Source organism: Pipistrellus hanaki (genome assembly GCF_964339955.1).
Source record: "Pipistrellus hanaki genome assembly, chromosome: 9".
Classification (NCBI taxonomy): Eukaryota; Metazoa; Chordata; class Mammalia; order Chiroptera; family Vespertilionidae; genus Pipistrellus; species Pipistrellus hanaki.
In genome coordinates, this window is record NC_140511.1 from 44,253,346 (window position 1) to 44,278,475 (window position 25,130).

The window sequence follows — 25,130 nt, forward strand, 5'->3', positions numbered from 1 at the left end:
ACCTGGCACATCAGTCTGAGCAGAGCCGCCTGAGCAGTGGTAGAGCCTGACCTCGGTGAAATCACGTAGGGTTTCCTGGACCGTGTCAAAAACTAAGAACCGTGGTGGTTGCCCAACATAGTGAATGTAATAAATGCCACTGAATTATTTACTTTAAAATGGTTAATTTTGTGAATTTTATCTTAATAAGATAAGCTTAAAAACAAAATCAAACAAAACTAAGAACCTTGTCCTGCCTCAGTCTTTGTAGGACTTGGTCTGGGGTTTTGTTATTGCCTTTCTTCTGGAAGGGCTTGACTTAACAGCGGTGGCACTGGGAAGTCAAGGATGAGAATCTACATAACAATAGGGATGCGAGCCTAAAGCTCTCTCCTTTTCTTGTCTAACCTTTCTGTTGGTTATCAGAGTCCTCTTTCCTAACAAGTCAATCTACCGTGTTTTCCCGAAAATAAGACATCCTCCGAAAATAAGACCTATAGCACATGGAAAGATAAGACATCCCCTGAAAATAAGACCTAGCGCAACTTTGGGAGAAAAAATTAATATAAGACACTGTCTTATTTTTGGGAAACAGGGTAATAATGGCCCTTCTCTTGCTTTCCCATTCCCTACAGCAGTGTTTCCCAAAGTGTGGTACGAGTACCCCCACGGGTACGGGAAGAGTTTGGTGGGGATATGCACTGCGCCTAATTCTACGTTCTCATGAGTATGAAGGGTACTCAGCGTTACGAAAATTATAGAAGGGGTACACATATGTCAAAAGTTTGGGAAACACTGCCCTACAGAATCTGGTATTCATGGCATTCCATGAACTGGCTCCTGCACATTGTCTTTTCAGCAAATCCCTCTCTCTCTGTGTTTGTTTTTATTTCATCTTTTATTGAATTAATTTAGGGTGACATTGGTTAATAAAATTATATGTTTCAGGTATACAGTTCTACAATACATCATCTGTATATTGCATTGTGTGTTCACCACCCTAAGTCAAGTCTCCTTCCATTATCATTTATCCCCTTAAACCCTTTTCCTCTCTCTCTTTCTTTCTCTGTTTTTATTCATGCTTTCCATTTAGCTTAGAATTTCTTCCTACCTTTTCTAGCCAATAAACTCTTTACCCTTCAATACTGAGCTCTCCAATATCACTACTTTTTTAAAGCCTTCTTTGGTCCATAGGCAGTCCATCTTGCTGTTACTCTTCTATTATACTTTATATATTTCTCTGTTTATTATCTCACTGTATTGTAATGGCTTTGTGTGTAATTGCTACACAGATTGGGAATATTTTAAAAAGGGGCCTACTTTGTTGTTGTTTTTCTGACCCAGTATTGCCCAGAGACAGTTCTTACTGTTTTTTTGTTTTGTTTTGTTTTTTAAGAAACTCTTGTTTCTATATTATAAATGCCCAGTTACAAAAGGCAGATAATAGGCTATGTTGGTATTAGTCAATGTAGTAAGGCTAACAGGGGCCTAAATTCATAACAGTCTTGCTCTTTTTTTCTTTTTACTCTAGCCAAATGTTCCACTGAATAATAACTGCAAACCTCAAGGTAGCTGGGCTTGGGAATAAGTTTTTGTTAAATAAGACTAATAATCCTAATATAATATCATATATAAAAAGCCAGGGGCCATCACAACTGAAACAACCGGATGGATGATTGAACACAGGCTATGTGGGGCGACCAGGCTGGCAGGGGGGTTAGCCAGCTGTGTGTGGTGACCAGGCCAGTGTGGGGGCAGTTGGGAGCGATTAGCCTGTCAGGGGACTCAGTGAGAGGCGACCAGGCTGGCGGGATGGCAGTTAGGGGTGATCAGGCTGGTGGGGGAGCATTTAGGGGTGATCAGGCAGGCAGGCAGGTGAGCGGTTAGGAGCCAGCAGTCTCAGATTGTGAGAGATATGTCCGACTGCCAATTTAGGCCCAACCCCCAGAATTGGGCCTAAACCGGCAGTTGGACATCCCCAGTTTGAAGAGGGTGTAGGCTAGGCTGAGGGAACCCCACACCTGGGCACTTATTTTGTGCGCTGGGACTCTAGTAATAATAAAAATAATATCTGAAGTGAATATAACAGATTGTTAGTTGTCTTTGCCAATATTGACTCTCACATTCTTCCTTTAATGATAGAACACCTGTGTTTTCGTGGGGCACATACTGCCCAACCTCCTTTGCAATCAAGTATTATTTGTTTATATCTCAGTTTGAGGAAAGGGAGCCACAAATCTAAGTTCTAACCAGTGGGATCTAAGTGAAAGTGGTGTGTCTACCACTTCTAGGTCATGTGCTTACAAAGAGTGGATGAGTGCTTTTTTCCCCTTACCCTTTTCTCCTTCCTGCTGGCTGGGAGATGGTAGAAGCTGCAGCATTTCTTTGATCCCAGAGTTAGAGGAATCATGTTGAGTGAGGATGGCAAAATTCCACCCTCAGTCCCTGACTGCTAACTACTCAGTTGTTATACGAGATAAATACACTCTCTTTCATTTCATCTTTTCTAAGTGGGGTTCTCATAGCAGCTTGACCTGTATCTTCACCAATGCAGGGAGGTATCGGGTTGCTGCCACATCAAGTTGCTTCTTCTTTAAAAAAAAATAAATAAATAAAAATATATATATTATTGATTTCAGAGAGGAATAGAGAGGGAGAGAGAGTGATAGAAACATAAATGATAAGAGAGAATCATTGATTGGCTGCCTCTTGTATGCCCTCCACTGGGGACCGAGTCCACAACCTGGGCATATGCCCTTGACAGGAACTGAACCCGGAACCCTTCAGTCTGCCGGCCGATGCTCTATCCACTGAGCCAATCCGGCTAGGGCTCAGGTTGCTTCTTGCTGTTGTTTCTGGATGTCTCTTACCCACTGAGTTTCTGACCATTTTTTGCCTTGCCCTGCCTCTCCTCTTAGCCCTAATTCTATTGCTCAGCTGATTCTCAAATTCTCTCATATACTGTAAAAAATGTTTATTGAGGTGAAAATCATATAACATAAAAGTAACCTTTTTAAATTGAAGAATTCAGTGATATTTAGTACATTCACAATGTTGTGTAACCACCACCTCTGTCTAGTTCCAAACACTTCCATCACCCCAGAGGAAAGCGCCTTACCTATTAAGCAGTTCCTTGCCATTCCCCCTATCCCCTGGCAGCAGTCAGTTTTCTATCTGTCTCCATGGATGATTTATCTGTCCTTGATATTTCATATTAATGGAATCATAATATGTGACCTTTTGTGTATGACTTCTTTAACTTAGCATAGTATTTTATAGGTTCATTTACATTATAGCATGTGTCAGTATATCATTCTTTTAAAAAAGTTTTTAAGAAAATTGTGGCAAAATATATAACATAAAATTTGCCATTTTAGCCATCTATTTATTTTTTCAATTACAGTTTAAATCATTATTTTGTATTAGTTTCAGGTATACAGTGTAGTGATTGAACCATCATATACTTTACAAACTATTTCCCCCGATATTTCCAGTACCCACCTGGCACTATACATAGTTATTACATTATTATTGACTATATTTCCTATGCTGTACTTTACATCCCATGACTATTTTGTAGCTATTTTAAGTGTACAACTCAGTAGCACTTATTATAGTCACAGTGCTGTCCAACTATCACTGCTATCTATTTTCAAAACCTTTTTCAGCAGCCCAAACAGAAACTCTGTACCCATTAAGCCAGGGGTCCTCAAACTTTTTAAAGTGGGGGCCAGATCACGGTCCCTCAGAGAGCTGGAGGGCCGGACTATATGAACTACTAATTCCTACTGTAACACCTCGGCTGCGCTCACTGCCCAAAAAACCTGGCGGGCCGGATCAGACTCCTCTGCGGGCCGCATGTGGCCCGCGGGCCGTAGTTTGAAGACCCCTGCTTAAGCAGTATCTTCCTATTTCCCCCTTCCCTCTAGTTCCTGCTAAACTCTAATCTACTTTCTGTCTCCATGAATTGCTTATTTTAGATATTTATTTCATATAAGTGAAATCATACAATTCTTTCCTTTTTAAAAAAAATTGTTGATTTTGAGAGAGAGAAAGAGGAAGGGAGAGAAACATTGATTTGTTGTTTCACTTATTTATGCATTAGTTGTTTGCTTCTTGTATGTGCCCTAATAGGATTGAACCCTCAACCTTGATGTATCAGGAGGATGCTCTAATTAGTGGTCGGCAAACAGCGGCTCGCAAGCCACATGCGGCTCTTTGGCCCCTTGAGTGTAGCTCTTCCACAAAATACCATGGCCTGGGAGAGTTTATTTTGAAGAGGTGGCGTTAGAAGAAGTTTAAGTTTTTTAAAATTGGCTCTCAAAAGAAATTTCAATCGTTGTACTATTGATATTTGGCTCTGTTAACTAATGAGTTTGCCCACCACTGCTCTAATCAACTGAGCAACCCAGTCAAAGCCAATATTTTTCCTTTTGTGTCTGGCTTATTTCACGTAGCATAATGTTCATAGGTTTGTCTATGTTGTAGTATATATCAGAGAACTTCATTTCTTTTTATAACTGGAAAATATGTATGTACACATACACGTTTTATTTGTATGTTTGTTGCACATTAGTTTTTAAAAAAATTTTTGGCATCCCATTTAACTATTTTTTCCTTTTATTGTTCATGCTTTTGATGTCATATCTAAGAATCTTGCCAGTCCAAAGTAATGGGAACTGTTTTTATGTTTTATTAGCTGTTATATTGGGTCACTTATGCATAAATAATCGTTGTATATGGTATGAGTCTAATGTATTTTTAAATCATTGAATGTATGCTGTTGGGGTTTTCCCAGTCACTAATGAGTGTTAGCTACTGTTGGCTTAAGTGTAGTTTATCACCATAGGTGCATCTTAGTGACATTTCTTTCTCCTCAGATCTTATCTACTGATGTGCATTTGCTAGGTCTAGGGCTACTGTGTGAGTAAGGCTATTGACCTTCAGGGCTTCCAGTCAGTTGAGCAACACATTTTTATTATGTACCTGCATTGGGATGCTGTGCCATGAGCTTGTTTATATCTCAGTCTCTGAGAAAAGGGAGCAGGGTGAGGCTTGATTGAAACAAGCAAAGCTGCCAGGGACAGAGAAACAATGCTGTCAGGTAGCAAGTCAGTACTGAGCCCAGTCAGGTTCCCAGCCCTGTGTATTGCTTGCTGAGAATTGCAAAGCAGTAATGAGTAGTGAAAAGGTATAATTTAGAGACAGAAGCCTTGATTTCAAATTGGATGACTTCAAATTATTCAGTTCTCTCTGAGCCTTAGTGTCTTCCAATATACAATGTGAATACTGACTTTTGTTTTTGAAGATTGGATGAGATTATGAACTGAAAAGCAACTTGAAAATTATAAAATGCTTTGCACATTCAGGAATGTACTGGGGATTCAAGAAGACAGTATCTGGGAGATTTTTAAAAAAGATTCTTTCCCTGACTGTGATTTATAATAAAGGTTTGGGTTTATTGACCAGATGGAGGTTTGGACTTTATTAACAGATGGGTGTTCCTCAGTTATTTTCCCAAATAATATTACATGTTTTGTGACTCTTTAAAATTTTTGTAAAGTACAGTTTACATTCAATATTATTTTGTATTAGTTTCAGGTGTATAGCATAGTGGTTAGACATTTATACCCCAAAGTGTTCCCCCTGTTTTTCCAGTACCCACCTGGCACCATACATGCTTATTACAAAACTAGAGGCCTGGTGCACCAACCCTCGGCCTGGTTGGTGATTGGGGCTGCCTCGCCCAGTCCCAATTGGGCCAATGGGGAGGGACCACCAGGGTGTGTCTGGCCCGACTGGCCTAGTCCTGATCAGCTGGACCCCAGCAGCAAGCTAACCTATTGGTTTGACCACCCATTGGTGGTCAGTGTGTGTCATAGCGACTGGTCCAGTGATCCACGAGTGGTTGGCCGATTAGTCAGACACTTAGCATATTATTATACATATGTAATTATATAGGATTATTGTGTTATATTTCATATGCTGTACTTTATATTCTTGTGACTATTTTGTAACTACCCATCTGTACTTCTCAATCCCTTCACCTTTTTTTACCCAGTCCCCCAATTCCCCTCCCCTCTGGCTACTATCAATCTGTTCTCTGTATAAGTCTGTTTCTGTTTTGTTTGTTCCTTTATATGTTAGGCTCCAAATACTGAACTCGTATTTGTCTTTTTCTGACTGACTCATTTCACTTACCATCATAGCCTCTAGGTCCATCAATACTGTTGCAAATGTTAAGATTTCATCCTTTTTTGTGGCTGATGTTGTGACTCTTTCTTTTGCATGTGACAGAAATATAACTCAGACTGACTTAAGCAAGAGAGAGGGCCTTATTGACTGAAGTAACTAAAAAGCCTAGAAATAGATCTTCCTTTAGACACAGCAATATCCAGGGACTTGAATGATGTCACCTGGACCTCTTTCTTTTCTCCTGGCTCTGCTTTTCTTTGTTCTGATGTCATTCTTGGGCAGTGGTAAAGATAGATATCAACTGTGTGTATGCATTCTACCAGCTAAGCAACCACCATTGAAAAGTAATACCTCTTCCCTGCTGGTGCTGGCAGTCCTGGGTATGATTTTGGTTTGGGCTCTGTGGCTGTCCTAAACTAATGACTGTTGCCAGAAGAATGCTGGACTTTTCTTGGCCAACAGAGTTACATTCTACTCATGGAATCAGAGTCAGCTCCCCTGGAACCATGTGGCTTGAGAGCAGAGCAGAAGATCAAGGTGCATTTATTCAAAGAAAGGTTTTGGAGATTGGGAGGTAGTTTAAATTAGCAACATTTATAGATGTCTGCTACATAATTGAGCCATTTTTATTTTAAAAAAGAAGTATATTTCCAATGTTTAAACCGTAGTATAAGTAGAGCTGTTCTGCTTGAAGAAGTAGATATTGCCAAGGAACCTGGGGGGAGTTTGGGAGGCTGGGGGAAGGAAGGTCCTGCAGAGCATAACTTGAAAACTGCTAGATAGTTTACTCTTTAATTATTTGTTGGAGGTGCAATAGTCCCCAAATTCTTTTTTTCCTGTCTTCTTATTTTTTGTAGATGAGATTGATGAGATTGTATTTTCCCTCCAATCAGGGAGAGTGGGATAAGTAGCAGAGCCAGTTATAACCTGAGCTTGAGGATGCCAAGGACCTTGCTTAGTCCTGACATCCAGTGTGTTGTTGTTGTTATTGTTGTTTTTAAAGAAGCTGTGAGTCTTTCAGACACTTTACAACGTGTTGGTTAATGTGAGTGATGAAATATATTTGTATCCTATGCATTTTGCAAGGGCTCAGTATACTAGATGTATAGAGCTTGAGCTGGATTTTGTATTGTAAAGTGAGGATGAAAGCTGCTTTCACACACCAGCCAGCCCATTAGGCAGCCAATAGCCACTCAGGTTTTTTTTTTTAGATATAATTTACATAACATAAAATTTGCATTTTAAATTGTACAATTCAGTGGTTTTTAAATAATTTTATGCAACAATCACCACTATCGAATTCCAGAACATTTTTATCATCCCAAAAAGGAACCCACTGAGTAGTCACTCCCCGTTCTCTAGCCTCTGGCCATTAATCTACTTTTTGTCTCTGTGGATTTACAGCTGTTTATCAATGGTTATACTTAAGTAGTTTTCAGCAAAACTATTTTTTATTTGTTATTTTAAAAATAAAACTTTATTTTAATAAAATAAATCTCATATTGTAGAGGTTTTTTCTTGTTCATTTTCCATTTAGTGATCCTTAAAAGGCAGTTCCTTTTGTATTTCAGTGTTTGACAGAATATAGCAAATACATTTAACTGGCATATGAAAGAAAATATCCTACTGCATAGATCATCTCTCAAGCTCCATAATTTATAATATTTATATTTTTATTTTATTCTTTAATATATATTATTTATTGTTAACAGTATTACAGATGTCCCCTATTCCCCTCCCCCCCCCCTTTTCCTCTCCTGAGGACATTTTTCATTTATTTCAGAGAAGAAAGGAGAGGGAGAGAGAGTTACAAGCATCAATGATGAGTAGGGGCCTTCTGCACGCCCCCTACTGGGGATTGAGCCTGCAACCTGGGCATGAGCCCTTGACTAGAATCAAACCTGGGACCCTTCAGTCTGCAGGCCAATGCTCTATCCACTGAGCAAAACTGGCCAGGACAGTATTTCACTTTTTAAAGGTTCAGTTTACCTTGACAAATAGAACTATCACATATACTGAAATACCTACGTTGGTATGACATTTACTATGTTTGGGTTCCATGGAACACCAAATTCTAGTCATAAAGGTTATGGTGAACATAGGATCTGAATTAAGGGCATTAGTTAGATGAATGCCAAAGTGACTAAAAATGAATATTTATTACGCTTTCCTCTGTCTAAGAATTTCTTTGCTCAGAATGCCAGACATTTACTTTCAACTTATTTTGTAGCTTGCCATAGATTCTTTCAGTCTCATCCATTCACTATGAACTTTGACCCTCAAGAGCTGGTGATGCAAAGGAGCAGAGTGCAGTGGTGGTAGTATATATAGCAAGGTGGAATTCCTGGAGCAGCTATAGCAGTGGTATCACAGTGGCTATATAATGGTGGTGAGGATAGTGGAGGTTGGCAGTGGAAGCTGAGATGTGCTGACCAGACTTGTTCTGCTGCCTGGTTTTGGGCATTGTCTTTAGTTGGCATCATCTATGATATCCTACTTCTCCAGGTGAGAATGAGCTTCTCTTTAAAAAATTAAATAATTTTTTTTCATTGATTTCAGAGAGGAAGGAAGGGGGAGAGAGATAGAAACATAAGTGATGAGAGAGAATTATTGATTGGCTGCCTCCTGCCCACCCCATATTGTGGAGCAAGCCCACAACCTGGGCATGTGCCCTGACGGGGAATTGAATTGAGATCTTCTGGTTCATAAGCTGGGCTGAGAATGAGCTTCTCTTAATAAGTTCTCCTTCTGCTTTAGACTAGCCAGCACCAGTTTTGGTTGTTAATTTGCTAACTAAGTTGCTCTTGGCACTAAAAACTCTGGGTGACACAGCAGCTATAATAAGTAGCCTAATACATTCATCTTGCAGTAGGGATGGGAAGATCATGGGAAAGCAACTGGAATGCTTGGATTTTGTTGGCTACCTCTTTCCTTGAGAGTGCTAAGTTAGGATCACTGTATTCCCGGCCTAGAATTGTGGCTGGCATTTAGTAGGTGTTCAGTAAACCTTTGTGGAATGAATGGTGAGCTTATTCTGCCAGTGAGCCCAAGAGAGTGTCTGTCAATATGTGTGTCTGTGACTCTGCTTTATCCCAGCTTTTATGGCTGACCAACCTCCCTGATAAAGGACAAATTCTTCTTTAGATATGCTAATACAGATGTAATCTTGAATAACAGCAAAATATTACTGGCTAGGGAACTTTTCTGTCTTATATATATTTTTTCCCAAATATATATTTTATTGATTTTTTACAGAGAGAAAGGGAGAGGGATAGAGAGTTAGAAACATCGATGAGAGAGAATCATTGATCAGTTGCCTCTTCCACACCCCCCACTGGAGATGTGGCTGCAACCAAGGTACATGCCCTTGACCGGAATCGAACCTGGAACCTTTCAGTCCGCAGGCTGACGTTCTATCCATTGAGCCAAACCAGTTTCGGCTGTCTTATATTTTTTAATTTTCATTCTAAGTTTTTAATGAAAGTTGTATATAATATTACTTTATTCCTGCATCTTCTCAATTGTTTCTTCCTTGTATTTTCCCTTTTCCTTTCCTACTTGATGAGATTTGGCTTTAATGTTCAAGAATCTTTTTGCGGTCTTTGTCCAGCTTTAGTCTAGTGTTGACCACCTTGCTGGGGAGAATGCCCACATGAACAGCTGTACCATTAGCTTTCTCTCACTGCACTCGTTCAATGTAGCTGACATATTTCTTCCTGTAAACCTGGACGACTTTGCCAATTTGCTGCCCTTTGTAATGTCCTCGAACAACCTGAACTTTATCATCCTTTTGGATGGGGATGGATCAAACATTGTACTTCTATCTCAGCTCTTTGGAAAGAGGAGAAGACATAATTTTCCTTTGAATGTGGGGAGGTGCATTGAAATGCCATTTACGGTTCTTGATCCTGTCAGAAGGGATTGAACTTCATTTTGACCGCTGATGCTCCTATGATGGCTGCAAGAGGGAAGAGACTCACATGCTCCTGTTCTGTCTTTTAAATTCACTTGGCTTATCTGTGTTGTGTGGAAATTTTATTGATAGTTTAGCTTTGGGATGTGATTTTGTGTGTTTGCATGTACATGCATGTAGGAAGGGCACTTCACAGAGCTCCAAAATACTGATAAGAACTTGCATTCCTTCCTGATGTAACAGCTTTCCTGGTGTTCTGGAAGCCATCACTTCTTGAGTCTTCCTCATGAGGCTATTGATGGAATAAAGAAAAGCTCATACATCTACAGACAGTTCCATACACACACACACACACACACACACACACCCAAATATGTAGAACTGTATTTAAATCTCAGATGTTCCACCTAAAAACTTTATGGCTCTTGATAAGTTTCTTACAGATGTCCTGCTTTGCTTTTCCTCTGATTGTGGCACTGAGATTGGAAGACAGGAAATATGGCCCTTTATTTCCACTTTTCCTTTTTTATTTATTTTAAATATATATATTTTATTAATTTTTTACAGAGAGGAAGGAAGAGAGAGAGAGTTAAAAACATCAATGAGAGAGAATCATCGATCAGCTGCCTCTTGCACACCCCCTACTGGGGATGTGCCCACAACCAAGGTACATGCCCTTGACCGTAATCGAACCTGAACCTTTCAGTCTGTAGGCCAATGCTCTATCCACTGAGCCAAATCGGTTTCGGCTCTTTTTTTATTTTAAAGCAGGCAGACCTCTGCTCCAGGTCTTTAAGAAACTACATAGGAACTGGCAACTAGCCTCATTCTGATGCCATGAGGTCATTTGCTTATATTTATTGAGCTCACTCCTGAGTGTTATGAGATGATGGCCTTCGCAAGCTGAGTGAGGGTGCTGGGATATTGAGAGGTTTTGATGGCTTGTTCCCAGTTCATTATATTCTTTGCCTCCATTCCTGGTGGAGTGTCTGAGGCTGGTGGCAGAACAGTATACCTGAGACTTCTCTTTTTGTCTCTAGAACACAGTGTTTTAGATTTTGGGATTCTCATAAAGTAGGGCTAGTGCTTCGAAATTAAGATCTGTGAGCAAGCTCATCAAGATGTAAGGATCACCAAAACTGGTTTGGCTCAGTGGATAGAGCGTCGGCCTGCAGACGGAAAGGTCTCAGGTTTGATTCTGGTCAAGGGCATGTACAATACCTTGGTTGCAGGCACATCCCCAGTAGGGGGTGTGCACAGGAGGCGGCTGATCGATGATTCTCACTCATCAATGTTTCAAACTCTCTATTCCTCTCCCTTCCTCTCTGTAAAAAAATCAATAAAATATATTTAAAAAAAAACTTAATTACTTAAATTAAAAATTAAAAAAAAGATGTAGCCGAAACTGGTTTGGCTCAGTGGTAGAGCGTCGGTCTGCGGACTGAAAGGTCCCAGGTTTGATTCCAGTCAAGGGCTTGTACATTGGTTGCGGGCACATCCCCGGTAGAGGGTGTGCAAGAGGCAGCTGGTTGATGTTTCTCTCTCATTGACATTTCTAGCTCTCTATCTCTCTCCCTTCCTCTCTGTAAAAAAAAAAAAAAAAAAAAAAAAAAAGATGTAGGGATCATCTGGCCTAGCCTTCCTGAGTTTCAAATGTTAGACCCAAGCCTAAAGAACAGTGACTTGTCCAAGGTGACACAGTCTTTCAGGGTAGAGTGAGTGAAAATCTTTCCAAGGGCAAATTGAAATCCCTACAAAGGCCAAGCCCCATCTGAAACCTACTGTAACACAAAGTCAGCAAGGTTGAGACGGTGAGGGATTTATTCTGCAGTTTCCTTCCCTGCATCTTGTGAAGAGTCAACACCTTACCTCTGGTTGCTTTGGTTTGCTCCCACATTACATAATTTAGAGTGGACCCAAGACTGTAGTGCTTGGTCTAGAACATACCCCGGCCCTAAATTGTCTGTCTTTGGCTTAGATTATCAAGTTTATAGATAATCCTGTGCCTCTGTGATCACGAGCCCAGGCTATTAATAGATCAGAAGTTCTGGGAGAGTCTAAGCTCTTCCCACCTCTCTACTCTCAGCAGGTTGCCTGCTTATAATTTTTCTGCCCATCCCCTTTTAGGTGACAGTGAGGATGCAAGTCTGTAAGAACAGCCTTAGCCTCTCGCCTCTTGTGTCTGAGCTGTATCAGGTCAAGTGAAAGAAATAATACTCCTATGCGTTGGGGGGGGGGGGATTTAAAAAATTAACCTCTTTTTGGGGGCACTTGTGTTTTTTAATGATCACATATAGCTTAGAGAAATGGGGGTAAAACTGAAGGAAGGGGAAGAAGGCCTGTCAGTCTGTGGGCAACAAAGTGATGGCTGTAGCAGGAGAGTACCTACCATAGGCCTATGTGACCTTAGTGAACCCGGTCAGATAGTGACTGTCCTGCAGGCAAATGACCCATATTCCTTTGTATGGCATTCAAGGCACTCACAGCTGGGGTTTCTACTTCTTAACTCATACTTTATATCTCCTTACTTCCTATCATACAAATTGTTCTTTGTTCTGTTGTTCATCAAATCTGCTGTCATCTTCTAGGCATGGGCATTTGTAGACCACATTAAGATTCTAGTCAAAATGTGACTATTGACAGTTAGTAGGGCTCTACAAACAGTTTTGAATCCCCAGTTACCCCAGAATCTTTTTAGATGGGAGTGCTCTCATTCCTTCATTGATGTATTCAACCATTCTAATATAATGAATGGGCACTCCCTCTATGCCAAATACTTACTATGCCTTGGGAATCAATACAATGAACAAAACAGATATGGCTTCTGCTCTCCTAGAGCTTATAGTGTTGTAGGGAAGGTAAAAATGAACCACATAATTACAGTAAAGTCTGATAAATGTCATGAAGTAGAAATATGGGATGTGATAACAGGGTACATTTTGCAAGAGAACTTAATATTGTTTAGGGCAGTGGTCGGCAAACTCATTAGTCAACAGAGCCAAATATCAACAGTACAATGATTGAAATTTCTTTTGAGAACCAATTTTTTAAAACTTAAACTTCTTCTAACACCACTTCTTCAAAATAGACTCGCCCAGGCCGTGGTATTTTGTGGAAGAGCCACACTGAAGGGGCTAAAGAGCCGCATGTGGCTTACGAGCCGCAGTTTGCCGACCACTGGTGTAGGGTGTCAGGAAAGACCTCACATTACCTGAGGAATTGACATTTGAGTCCTGAGAATTAAGAAGAATTAGCTAAGTAACTGGGGTTAAAAAAGGTAGAGTACTATAGATGCAAAGAGGCCAGGTGTTAGGGATAAGGCCATATCCACATTTGTTCATTTAATTAATTTTAAATTAATTTTGGGAGAGAGACAGAGAAACACTGATTGATTGATTGATTGTTCTGCTTATTCATGTATTCATTGGTTGATGCTTGTATGTGCCTGGACTGGGGATCAAACCCACAGCCTTGGTACTGTATATCGGAACGATGTTAGTCTAACCAACGGAGTTAACCGGCCAGGGCTGGTTCATTTCTTAAGCAACCGTTTATAATTGATGTTATGCAGTATGCTAGGGTCTGGGGACATAAAAAGCAATTCTTACCTGCCCTGGAGAAACTCAGGAGCAGTGCCATCCCTCTTCGGTAACCAGGGTACTAAGGTCACCTTAGATCTTGGACTCAGTCTCCTGGGTCCCATGTGACAGGACTTAACACCTTTAGAGAAACTGCCTGTCCTTGAGTGCTTGACCCACCTGCCAAGCAGAGAGGACATAGACCTCAGCTGGAGACTTGCAGCATTTGTTGCTCTTATCCCTGGCTTCACACTCACCAGATCCTTGGTTGATGGGGATCATCTACAGACTTGAGGTTGATGGTGGTCCAGAAATTGGCTTTTACCCCAGGAGGAACATAGAAGAGGCTTTCTGAGATAAAGTTGTCTTGATTTTCAGAGCTTTATTTTCCTGGTGTATTGTATTTGTTATTGGGATTGATTGTGTGGTCTCAGACCCATCCATTGTCTTGAATACACCTCCAGTGGTATTTTAGAGTTCCGGCACTACTTATAGACAAAAAGCTTGGCTGCCTACCTTGAACTGTGCATTGCAAAATTCCAGGATGTGCGCTGTCCACATACACTGTGTTGTGAATGAGGCCACACTTCCCTAATTGTGCAACAGTGCACTATTGTGGCTCTGGTTAAAGGAAGGGAAGTAAAGTTATTTAAACACTGATTATATGCCTCAAGCTAGGTGGTTTATATTCTTTACTTCATTTAATTTCCCCAGTAATGCTCTGAGGTAAATACTAATGTCTCATTTATTGAAGAGAAAACTTAAATAAAAGTTCGATGAAGCTAGTAAGTGTGGCTTAGGTCTGACTCTAAGAGCCATGCCTCTCTTCCACTGCTATCTGTTTCCCAACGTGGTTATAGACTTCAGTTCTTGTGTGTCATCTTGTTTCCATGGCTTCTTTGGCTTGTTTACTTTGACTTGTCTGCCTGGCCTCTCTGTGTCAATAACCCAAGGATTCTCAGCATGGCTGGGGTTCAGAAATGTGTCCTACTAGAGTCATTTTTTTCCCATCTGAAATTTATTTTTGTACTTAGCATGAGACAACACTATAACCATAGCTAAAGTCATTTTTAAAGCACCAGTCAGCTCTGATTTATTGGACTGCCTTTTTTACTTTTGCTCCCACAGCATCCACATGGGGACAGAAGCTGGAGATGGCTCACTAGAAATGAGTTGGAGTGAAAAAGGCATTGGATATGGGTTTAGGGGGTGGGTGAGATTCCCTCAGCAGTTCAAAGTTGCATGTCTACTAAGGTTGGACCTTTGTAAATTAGTACTTAATGTCCCTTTTCCAGAGACTTAAGGTTCTCATTTCTCTTTTTCAGTAGAAGACTTGCTTCTTCAGTTGGGGATTCTGGAGCTACTGACCTTAGAGTAGGGGGAGGTAGATGGTTGTGTACAACTACCTGTGTACCTCCATAAGCTGAAACAAGATTCTCTTATATAATTCAATGTATTGTGTGTCTTTCAGGCCTCATAGCCTTTCAAACATGCATGGCAGTAGCTGACTTCCAGAGAGAACAGTGTCCTGCTTTATAGATGTTATCTTTGCCTGCTCTGCCTTACCTTGCCCTTCACCTCTCAGTGCTCTTCTAAGCCCCTGGGCCTAACACAGGGAATGAGTAGGAGGAAATGCCAGAAATGAGTTACTACCGGCATCATGAATCCTTAATTCTCAGGTTTGGCCCTGTGGGACAATGGAAGGTGAGAAAATGGAAACGAACCCTGTCCCTGTAATAGCAGCTGGAAAGGATCTCCTCCAGATTATTACTGCTATCACTGTTGCTGTAGTAGCTGCAGCAGCGAGGCGGTTCCCTTATTGCATTCTGGATCTAAGAATCAATTCTTTTAAATTAGCTCACGTGGCTCACCCTGAGATTTATCTCATGGCTGAGAGCCTGAAACAAGTCCTTTTACACTTGTTTTTTCTACCATCTTCACATAACAGATTGTGGGATTGTTTATTCATATCCCTTTGTTTTATAGAGGAGGAAACAGGTTCACATTGGGTATGGGTCTAGTAAAGTCAGCTGAGGCTAGAACCTGGTCTTCCAATTCCTTGCACAGTACTCTCTTCACTATACATTGCTCTCTCTCATCCCAATCTCCTTTTCCTATTTGTAATTTCTGTAATTTGTGAACTCGGTGAAGGTGAGACAGTCAGGAAATGATACATTTTCCTCTCTCTCCCTACTTCCTGCATAAGCTAGGCACAGTAGACATTCAGGTAAAACTTAGTGAAGGACTAATAAAAATCAAAGCTGGCCCAGGAAGACCTCATGGTTAAAGCCAGAAGAAGACTAAAGAAAGCAGATCCCTCTCTGTTTCACTGGAATATTTAGTTTTGGTGATGATTCCTGTAGTTTGGCTTTCCCATTGTTGAACACAACCCTGGCTGGAGCTTGGAATGGGTATGGTTTGTGACACTGGTGTTATATCTGGTGAAAGCCAGGTCTGTAATGAAACTTCTGGGAAAATTCGACATCTGGGCTAGCTGCCTTGGGTCTTCAGATCCCTTCCTTGATCCCAGCAGCAATCAGAGGACACAAACATTGTGTACAGCATTGCAAACTCCATTACAAATAGATAACATTTGCTGAGTGCTTAGTATGTTTTCTGGAACTATTTTATTTCCAGAAATTCTTTTAATCCTCGCAATGTTCCCTGAGTAGTTACTATGAATTTGTTTTTACTTTTCAATTGACTATTGAGATATAATTTGAATGTAGTAAAATGCATTTATTTTAAGTGTTCAGTTTGAGTTTTGACAAGTATCTATACACCTGTGTAACCTCTTCCCTGCAATCAAGATATACAACATTTCCATCAGTAGGTACTTTTGTTATCTTCATTCTGCAGAGGGGAAAACTGAGCTTCAGAGGAGTTAAAGTGATTTGCCCAAGGTCTCATGGCTAATAAGTGATAGAACCAGGATCTGAACCCAGGTTGCCTGAGTTCAGAGCCCTTCTTCTTCTTCTTCTTTTATATAAATATATTTTATTGATTTTCTTATGGAGAGGAAGGGAGAGGGATAGTTCCCTATAAATTGTGGAGATTAAGCCCTTATTGGAGATAACATTGGCAAATATGTTCTCCCATGCAGTGGGCTTTCTTGTTGTTTTGTTGATGATTTCTTTTGCTGTGCAGAAGCTTTTTATTTTGATGTAGTTCCATTTGTTTATTTATTTAAAATAGTTTTATGTTTTGTTTTGTTTTAATTTCAGAGAGAGGAAAGGAGAAGTATTACATGTCTCCTTCCACCCCACCACCCCTCTACCCCCGCCCCAATTAACACCCAGGCACTCCCACCCCAGAGGGCAAGCCCCTATTACTCCAGTGTCTGTATCCATTGGTCATGCTAATATGCATGCATACAACTTCTTTGGTTGATCTCTAACCCCCTGTCCCCTGCCTTCTCCCTGAGGTTAGATGGTCTTCTCAGTGCCACCTTGTCTCTGGATCCATTTTTGTACATCAGTTTATGTTGATCATTATATCTCACATACGAGTGAGATCATGTGATATTTATCTTTCTCCGACTAGCTTATTTTGCTTAGCATAATGCTCTCCAGTTCCATCCATGCTATTGCTGTCAATTTCTCTCTTTAGATCTGTTAATAGTTGCTTTATATATTTTAGTGCTTCCATGCTGGGTGCATATATAGATAAATATTATATCTTCTTAATGGGTTGTTCCCTTTTTAATGATCTAATATCCATCTTTGTCTCTTATTACCTTTTTTTGGCTTAAAGTCTGCTTTCTCTGGTATAAGTATGTCTACACCTGCTTTCTTTTGGCTACCACTTACTTGGAGTATCATCTTCCACCCATTTATTTTGAGCCTGTGTTTGTCTTTAGAGCTGAGATGAGTCTCCTGCAGGCAGCATATAGTTGGGTCTTGTTTTTTAATCCATCCAGCCACTCTGTGTCTTTTGATTGGTGAGTTTATTTCATTTACACTTAGGGTAAATATTGATATATGAAGGCTTACTATTGCCATTTAATCTTTAGTTTTCTATTTGCTTCATAGCACCATTATTTCTTTTTTTCTTATGTTTCTGTTTGCCATTTTAGTTTGGTGGTTTTCTATGATGTTTTTCTTAGTTTTTCCCCCCCTCTTTTCATATTTTGTGTCTCTTCTCTAGATTTTTGTTTTTGGTTACCATATGGTTCATATAACACATCTCATAGACAAAATAGTACTTTTTCTGATGATAGCATTTCATGTGCCTATATAAATTCCATCTTTTCCCTCTTGCCCTTTCATGTTTTTGTTGTCACACATATTGCCCCTTTTTTATGTTATGAGTTTGTTACCCAGTGAATAGCTAAAGTTATTTTTAGGTTTTTTTTTTTCTTCCTATTTAACCTTTATGCCAAATTTTAGTGATTAACACCCTAATTTGAAATTTTATGATTCTACCTGTCCATTTATCAGAATGCTCAAGATTTTGTATATTTTTGGTTTTTCATTTGTTTTCTTTGTAGAAGAGCTCCCTTAAACAGTTATAAGGCAGGGTCTAGTGGTGAACTTTCTCTGATTTTGTTTGTCAGGGAAAACCTTTATTTCTCTTTCATATCTGAAGGAAAACTTTGCTGGATAGAGTATTTCTGGCTGGTGGTTTTTATCTTTCAACATTTTGATTATGTCATTTCACCCTCTCCTGGCCTATAGAGTTTCTGCTGAGAACTCTACTACTAGCCTAATGGGGGTACCTTTTTACCATAATGGGGATACTCTCATTTTTTTCCCTGGCTAACTTTAATTTTTAAAAAAAAATCATTGGCGTTTGACAGTTTTAATGTAATCTATCTTGGAGAAGGTCTTTTTATGTTGGATAATTAGGTTTTCTATTAGCTTCATGGATTTTGTATACCCAGTTCTTTCCCCTGGATTGGGAATTTCTTAGTTATTTCTTTAAGCTTTCTTCTCATTTCTCCCTCTCTTTTTCTTCTGGGATACCCATTATCCCAATGTTGCTTTTTCTAATGGAGTTGGATAGTTCTTAGAGAGATTTTGTTTTGTTTTTGTTATGATAATGGTTCTCTCTTCCACTATTTCTAGAGTTATTTTTTTTAAATATACATATTTTTATTGATTTTAGAGAAGGAGAGATAGAAACAATGATGAGAGAGAATCACTGATTGGCTGCTTCCTGCATGCCCACTACTGGTAATTGAACCTGCTAACCCTGGCATGTACCCTTGACCAGAATTGAACCCGGACCCTTCAGTCCGCAAGCCAAAGCTCTTTCCATTGAGCCAAAATGGCTAGAACTATTTCTAGATTTCTATTTTCCATATGGTCTGCTCTATTTCCAATGCTTTATAATGCATTCTTCATCTCATTTTTTGAGTTCTTCAGTTCCAGGATTTCTGCTTTGTTGTTGTTTTTTTGAGTTTTAATCTCTATGGTAAAGTACCATGTTTTTTTTTTTTTTTTGTGTATAAGGCTTTTTTTTCCTCTAAAATCATTAGACTGAAAATCAAAGGGCATCTTACACACTGAAGTCAGCCGAGGAGGGAGCTGTGTGCAGGTGCATAACTGCCCATACCTTGTCAAAACAGTCTTCCTCCAATCATGAGCCTTTTTGTTACTGACATAAGTTGATTCCATAATTGGAGGTGGAAGTGGAGAGTGCCCAGATGCAACAGGGACCCAAACCCGAGCATTCTGAGTTCATACAGATGTCAAAAAATAAAACGATAAATACCTGTAAGCGATTGTCTTACTCTGCAAAATTCAAATTGAATATAATCAGCTATGCAAAAGAGCAGGGAAATAGAGCTGCAGAGAGACCATTTGGACCTCCTCCCACTGAGTGTATGATCAGACAGTGGAGAAAACAGGAAGAACAACACCTTAAGATGCCAAAAAAAGGAGAAGGCCTTAAGAGGAAACCCAACAAAATATTTAAAATATTGATTTCTTAATTTTGGGTTGGAAAGTGGGGAGTGTCTTATACATGAAAAAAATATGGCACTACTACTGTTCATTAATTTATTCCATTGAACTTTCTTTTTGAATTTTCTTGAAGCTCATTGAGTTTTATTTTTTTTTATGACAGCTATTTGAAATCTCTACTAGTTAGATTGCAGTCTTCCATGACTTTAAGTTTAGTTTCTAGAGAACTGTCATTTTCCTTTTTAATGATGCCATATTACTGTAATTTTTCATGATGCTTGATGAATAATTATTCTGCTGCACATTTGAAGTAGTGACCACTTTTTTGAATTGCCTCTGGTTATGTTTGATAGCTAGCGCTTTCCATCCTCCACTGCCTTTGCTAGTGGCGTTGCTGGTGACCTTGTTGCCACTGCTGTGCCTCCCAGGGCACTTGTCAGTGTCACCTGGTCACAGGCACCACCACTGTCCTTGACACTTCTGATCTCAGGTATTACTGCTCTGCCTGGAGTCGCTGTCTCAGATACTGCCATGTTTCCTAGTGGCTCTGGACTTGGGAAGCATGCCTTAGTTTATCTGAAAAATGGAGGTGATAGTAATGATAACTTGATAGGTTTATTGTGAGGACTAATGCAATAACAAATAGAAAGTGGTTAGAATAGTGCCTGACACACAGTGTTACAAAAATGGTAGCTTGCTATTATTATTATTTAAATGAGAGAAAGCTTTTATAAAACTGTCTGTGTCCTTACTGATGAACTCTAATTTTTTAAAATGCTGATGCATTAACTGAGGGATTGACACCTGCACTTTGAAGATTTTCATTATAGGTAATGAAGAATTAATCAACATAGTGAGTAAGGTAAGGCCTGCATAAAGTGGTGATAAACAAGATCTGATTGGGAAGCAGGATGAATGAGAGGAAGTAGAATTGGCACTGGGCTCCTGAGATAGGGTGTGTCCATGTTAAATCATCAACAATAGTACATTTGTTGCATTTAGAGGTAATTCCGGGTAGGATTAGGGATTGGGCAGCCTTGTCAAAGAACTTGAGTTCTGGTGAGAGAAACGCAGCAATACACACTCATCTGTGCTGTCGTAGGAAAAGCATTGCTGCATATTTTTTGAGAGGATACTTGTTGCCCAAATAAAATAGTGTGATCATTGAGAATTATAGGAGACCAGAAAGTCCCCTTAGAGGAGGCATTAGATTGTGCTTAAAGGTAGGGTAGAATTTGATCATTGGGGGACTGCATGGAAGTGAGAATGGGTATAGTGTATGATTAAGTTAGTCGCCACACTTCAACCCAGTTTCTCTATTCCAGAGCAGTGCTTCTTAAATGGTCATTATAATATCTAGATTGCATGCAACAGTCTCAGTATGTGAACTGTATAAGTATCCCTCATTTCCGGAGAAGAGTGGTCTATGGTGCTTGGGTAGCACGTTGCCAGCTTTTTTGCCGATTTCCAAATACCACAGGGCCAGGTTGAGCTGGCAGCTACTCTCTTTCATTTGGATTGTACTTCAGGGAAGAGCCTGAAAACCTGCTTATCTACCTTCTTTCAAGTGCTGCTTGTGCTATGTGCCTACACTTGGCTTAGCTGGAACATGAGTTTGGTGATGGGTGGTTAGGGTGGCAGGGACTACTGGATTTTGGGAATCCACTGAATGGACTGTGGTTTGGCAGGAACTTTTATTTGCTTTACTTTGTGTTTGTGCATCATTAAAGGACTTTTGTCCTCTTCTTTGGCCAGCTCAAGGTTAAACTACTAAAAGTCGCATTTGAACTGGAACATTTCTCATTTTAACTGGCTTTAAGTATTAAGACCATTAATGGTTGTATCACTTGCTGAACTCTTTGTTAGATAAGGTTGCTTTGGCTGCTGTGGGAGCCAGTTTGCAAGGCAAGAAGCAGAAGTGTGTGAGGGCAAGATAGAGAAATCTCTAGTAGAGTTGTAATCTTATACTCACAACATTGGGTCTGTATGAATGCAAGGTAGAGCTAGGTCCATTACGGAGTTTGATGGACTTTACCTGGAGCATATGCCTCAGAGGGATAATATTATTTTTAAAAAATAATAGTTCATCACTTTTTAAAGAGAGAGGAAAGGATAGGGAGAGAGAGAAATACTGATGTGAGAGCAGAACATCAATAGGCTGCTTCCTGTATATCACCAACTGGGGATTGAGCCCATAATCAGGGCACATGCCCTGACCGAGAATTGAACCAGCAATCTTTTGGTACATGGTATGATGCCGGACCAACTGAGCCACCAGCTTATTTTCAGTACACAGATCTTTAAATGGCAATTAAGGAAAAGAGAGGAATGCTGAAAAAGGAATGAAGAGGTGAAACACCCTATGACGGGAGAATATTTCATAACATCTTAAGTCTGGGCAATAATATCATTTTTAAAGCAACCAGGGATATTTATATATTTACATATTTACATATTTATATATTTATATATTTATATATTTATATATTTATATTTATATATATATTTTATCCCAAGGAATCTCTTCTGCTAGGAACCCAGGACTCTTTAGTTTACCCTTAGAGACCACTCCAACCCTGTTTGTGCAGGCTGAGTATTCTAGCATTCAGATATCCCATATTCCCTAAGGCCATGCCAATAGTATCTTCTCTGGGAGACAAGAGAAGAGAGAATTAATCATCTTGCTTTCACAGAACTTGGCATTTCCTTGTGTTCTGATTACTGTCTTCTCCACTAGTAGGTTAAACCTCCCCCCCCCCCAATGCTATTGTGCTTTAATAAAAAGAAATATATTACGTATTTATTAGTGAACATAGCTTTTTCCAAAAGAGCCACATGCCAATTCCAGTTCCCCTCAAAAATAAAAAATCTTGGGGAGAGATCAACCAAAGGACTTACATGCATGCATATAGGCCTAACCAATGGACACAGACAACAGGGGGGTAAGGACATGAGAGGGGGGTGGAGAGGAGATGGGGCATAATGTGGAAATAAGGACACATGTAATAACTTAATCAATAAAGAAATTAAAAATGATAAGATACTTATGAATTAGACTGGGCCCTAAATCTAATGATTGTTGTCCTTATAAGAAGAATAAAATTTGGACAAAAATCCACAGATACATAAGGGAGAAGGCCATATGAAGACAGAGGCAGATATTGGAGTGATATGTTTATAAGCCAAGAAACACCAAAGAAGCTAGAAGAGACAAAGAAGGATCTTCAGCTAGCTCCTTTAGACAGCTAGCTGTCAATACCTAGATTTCAGACATATACCCTCCAGAACTGTGATAGAATAAATACCTGTGTTTTAAGCCACCTAAAAAAATAAAAATAAATCTTATGGAATATATGGAAAAATACAACAAAGAACAAACACAGCTTTCCTTCATTCCTCCTCTCCATATATCTCCCATAGTCATATTAGTAAGACCTGAAGAAAACAAATTATATATGAAGTTCACATAAATAATAGAAGCAAATGAATTAGTTGAAAAATGTCACCATCTTTAACAAGGAATCACAAACTAAAAGGTAAAAAAAAAAGTCATATATTTTTAAATTTTTATTGATTTCAGAGAAGAAGGGAGAGGGAGGGGGAGAGAGAGAAACATTAATGCTGAGAATCATTGATTCGCTGCCTTCTGCATATCCCACACTGGGATTGAGCCTGCAATCTGTGCATATGCCCTGACTGGGAATTGAACTGTGATGATCTGGTTCATAGGTCAATGTTCAACCACTGAGCCACACTGGCCCGGCTAAAAGGTAAGCTTTATGAAAGCAGGTTTTTTATTTTATTTTTATTTTATTATTTTTTGTTTGTTTTAAAAAATATATATTTTATTGATTTTTTACAGAGAGGAAGAGAGAGGGATAGAGAGTTAGAAACATCGATGAGAGAGAAACATCGATCAGCTGCCTCTTGCACCACCCCTACTGGGGATGTGCCCACAACCAAGGTACATGCCCTTGACCGGAATCGAACCCGGGACCTTTCAGTCCGCAGGCCGACATTCTATCTACTGAGCCAAACTGGTCTTGGCAGGTTTTATTTTTTTAAATTGTGTGGTTCTAATATAAGTTGTACACAAAATGAACATCAATAATGACTGAGTGAGTTAATGGAAGAATTTTAGTACTTTTCCTTATTAGAAATTCAAGATCCCACCTGAGTTAATTTGTTGGGTAAACCTCAGGCTTGGGCCAAATTTGATGTCTTCTGTACAGACTTATAAGATGGTATGAATTGTTCTCACCTCATAGAGTTCCCCCTCGCTATTCCTTTTCAGCATTCCACTCTTTTCCTTAATTGCCATTTAAAGATCTGTGTACTGAGAATGAGCTGGTGGAATGGAATGTTTCCCTAAGGACATGGTGTCTAATGGATGCCAAGGCTTTGTGGTTGATCAACGTACTGACTATAAGTCATTGACTTTGAAGCATCAAGGGAGGATGCATGAGTGTATGTAAGCAGAGTTTGGTTTGTGTACACGTGTGGTGAGGGGTGAAGAGGGAAGTAGAAATGGGAGTGATGGTAAGATGAAAGGAGAATGGTCAGGGAAATCTAGAGTTTTGCACTCTTCTTCAATACCATGTTTGGGATTTTTCCTCTTTATAATGAGTCAGAGCAGTCTAGTAGAAAGAGCAAAAGTCAAGAAATTAATTTTCTTCTGTCATCAACTCCCTGGCCACCTAGGAAAAACCATTGCTGCTCTATTGGTCTTATTTTCCTCATTTATTAAGTGGGATCAGTAATATCTACCCTCTCTGACTCCTTTGACTGTTGTGAGGATTTGTGAGATGTTGGATGCAAAAGCCTTCCTGTTTTGACTACTATGGTTTTGTAATATAGTTTGATATTGGGTAATGTGATTCCTCTAACTTTGTTCTTCTTTCTCAAGATTGCTGTGAGTATTCAGGGTCTTTTATGGTTCCATATAAATCTTTGGAATATTTGTTCTAGTTCTGTGAACTATACCATTGGTATCTTGATAGGAATTGCATTGAATCTATAGATTGCTCTGGATAGAATGGACATTTTAATTATGTTAATTCTTCTTACACAAGAACATGGTATATGCTTCCACTTATTTGTATCTTCTTTAATTTTTTTCTTCAGTGTCATAATTTTCTGAGTACAAGTCTTTTACATACTTGGTTAAATTTATTTTTAGGTATTTTTTATGCAATTGTAAATGGGATTTTTTTTTTTATTTTTATAGCAAAGGTGAAGATTTATTGAAGAACAAGTATAGACTTCCACATGGGGAGAGGAAAAGAGTCCCACAGAATGGACTTCCACGTGGGGAGGGAAAGGGTCCCCTGGGATTGTTTTCTTATTCTCCCTTTCTAATAGTTCATTATTGGTGTATAAAAATGTAACTGATTTCTGGGTATTCATTTTGTATCCTTCTACTTTACTGAATTAATTTATCAGTTCTAGTATTTTTTGTTTGGAATATTTGGGGTTCTCTATATACAGTATCATGTCATCTGCAAGTAATAACAGTTTTTACGTCTTCCTTTTAAATTAGGATGCCTTTTTATTATATTC

General features: G+C 39.4%; 1 protein-coding gene and 1 pseudogene across 9 annotated transcripts in view; one reads left to right on the forward strand and one right to left on the reverse strand.

Moving 5' to 3' along the window:
• The window catches only part of STIM1 (stromal interaction molecule 1), a 177,276-nt gene that overhangs the window by 53,488 nt on the left and 98,658 nt on the right, over positions 1–25,130 (forward strand). The gene's annotated exons all lie outside the window — the stretch shown is intronic.
• On the reverse strand, positions 9,630–10,145 carry LOC311627239 (large ribosomal subunit protein uL24-like; annotated as a pseudogene). The gene has a single exon. The product of its transcript is annotated as a large ribosomal subunit protein uL24-like (transcript).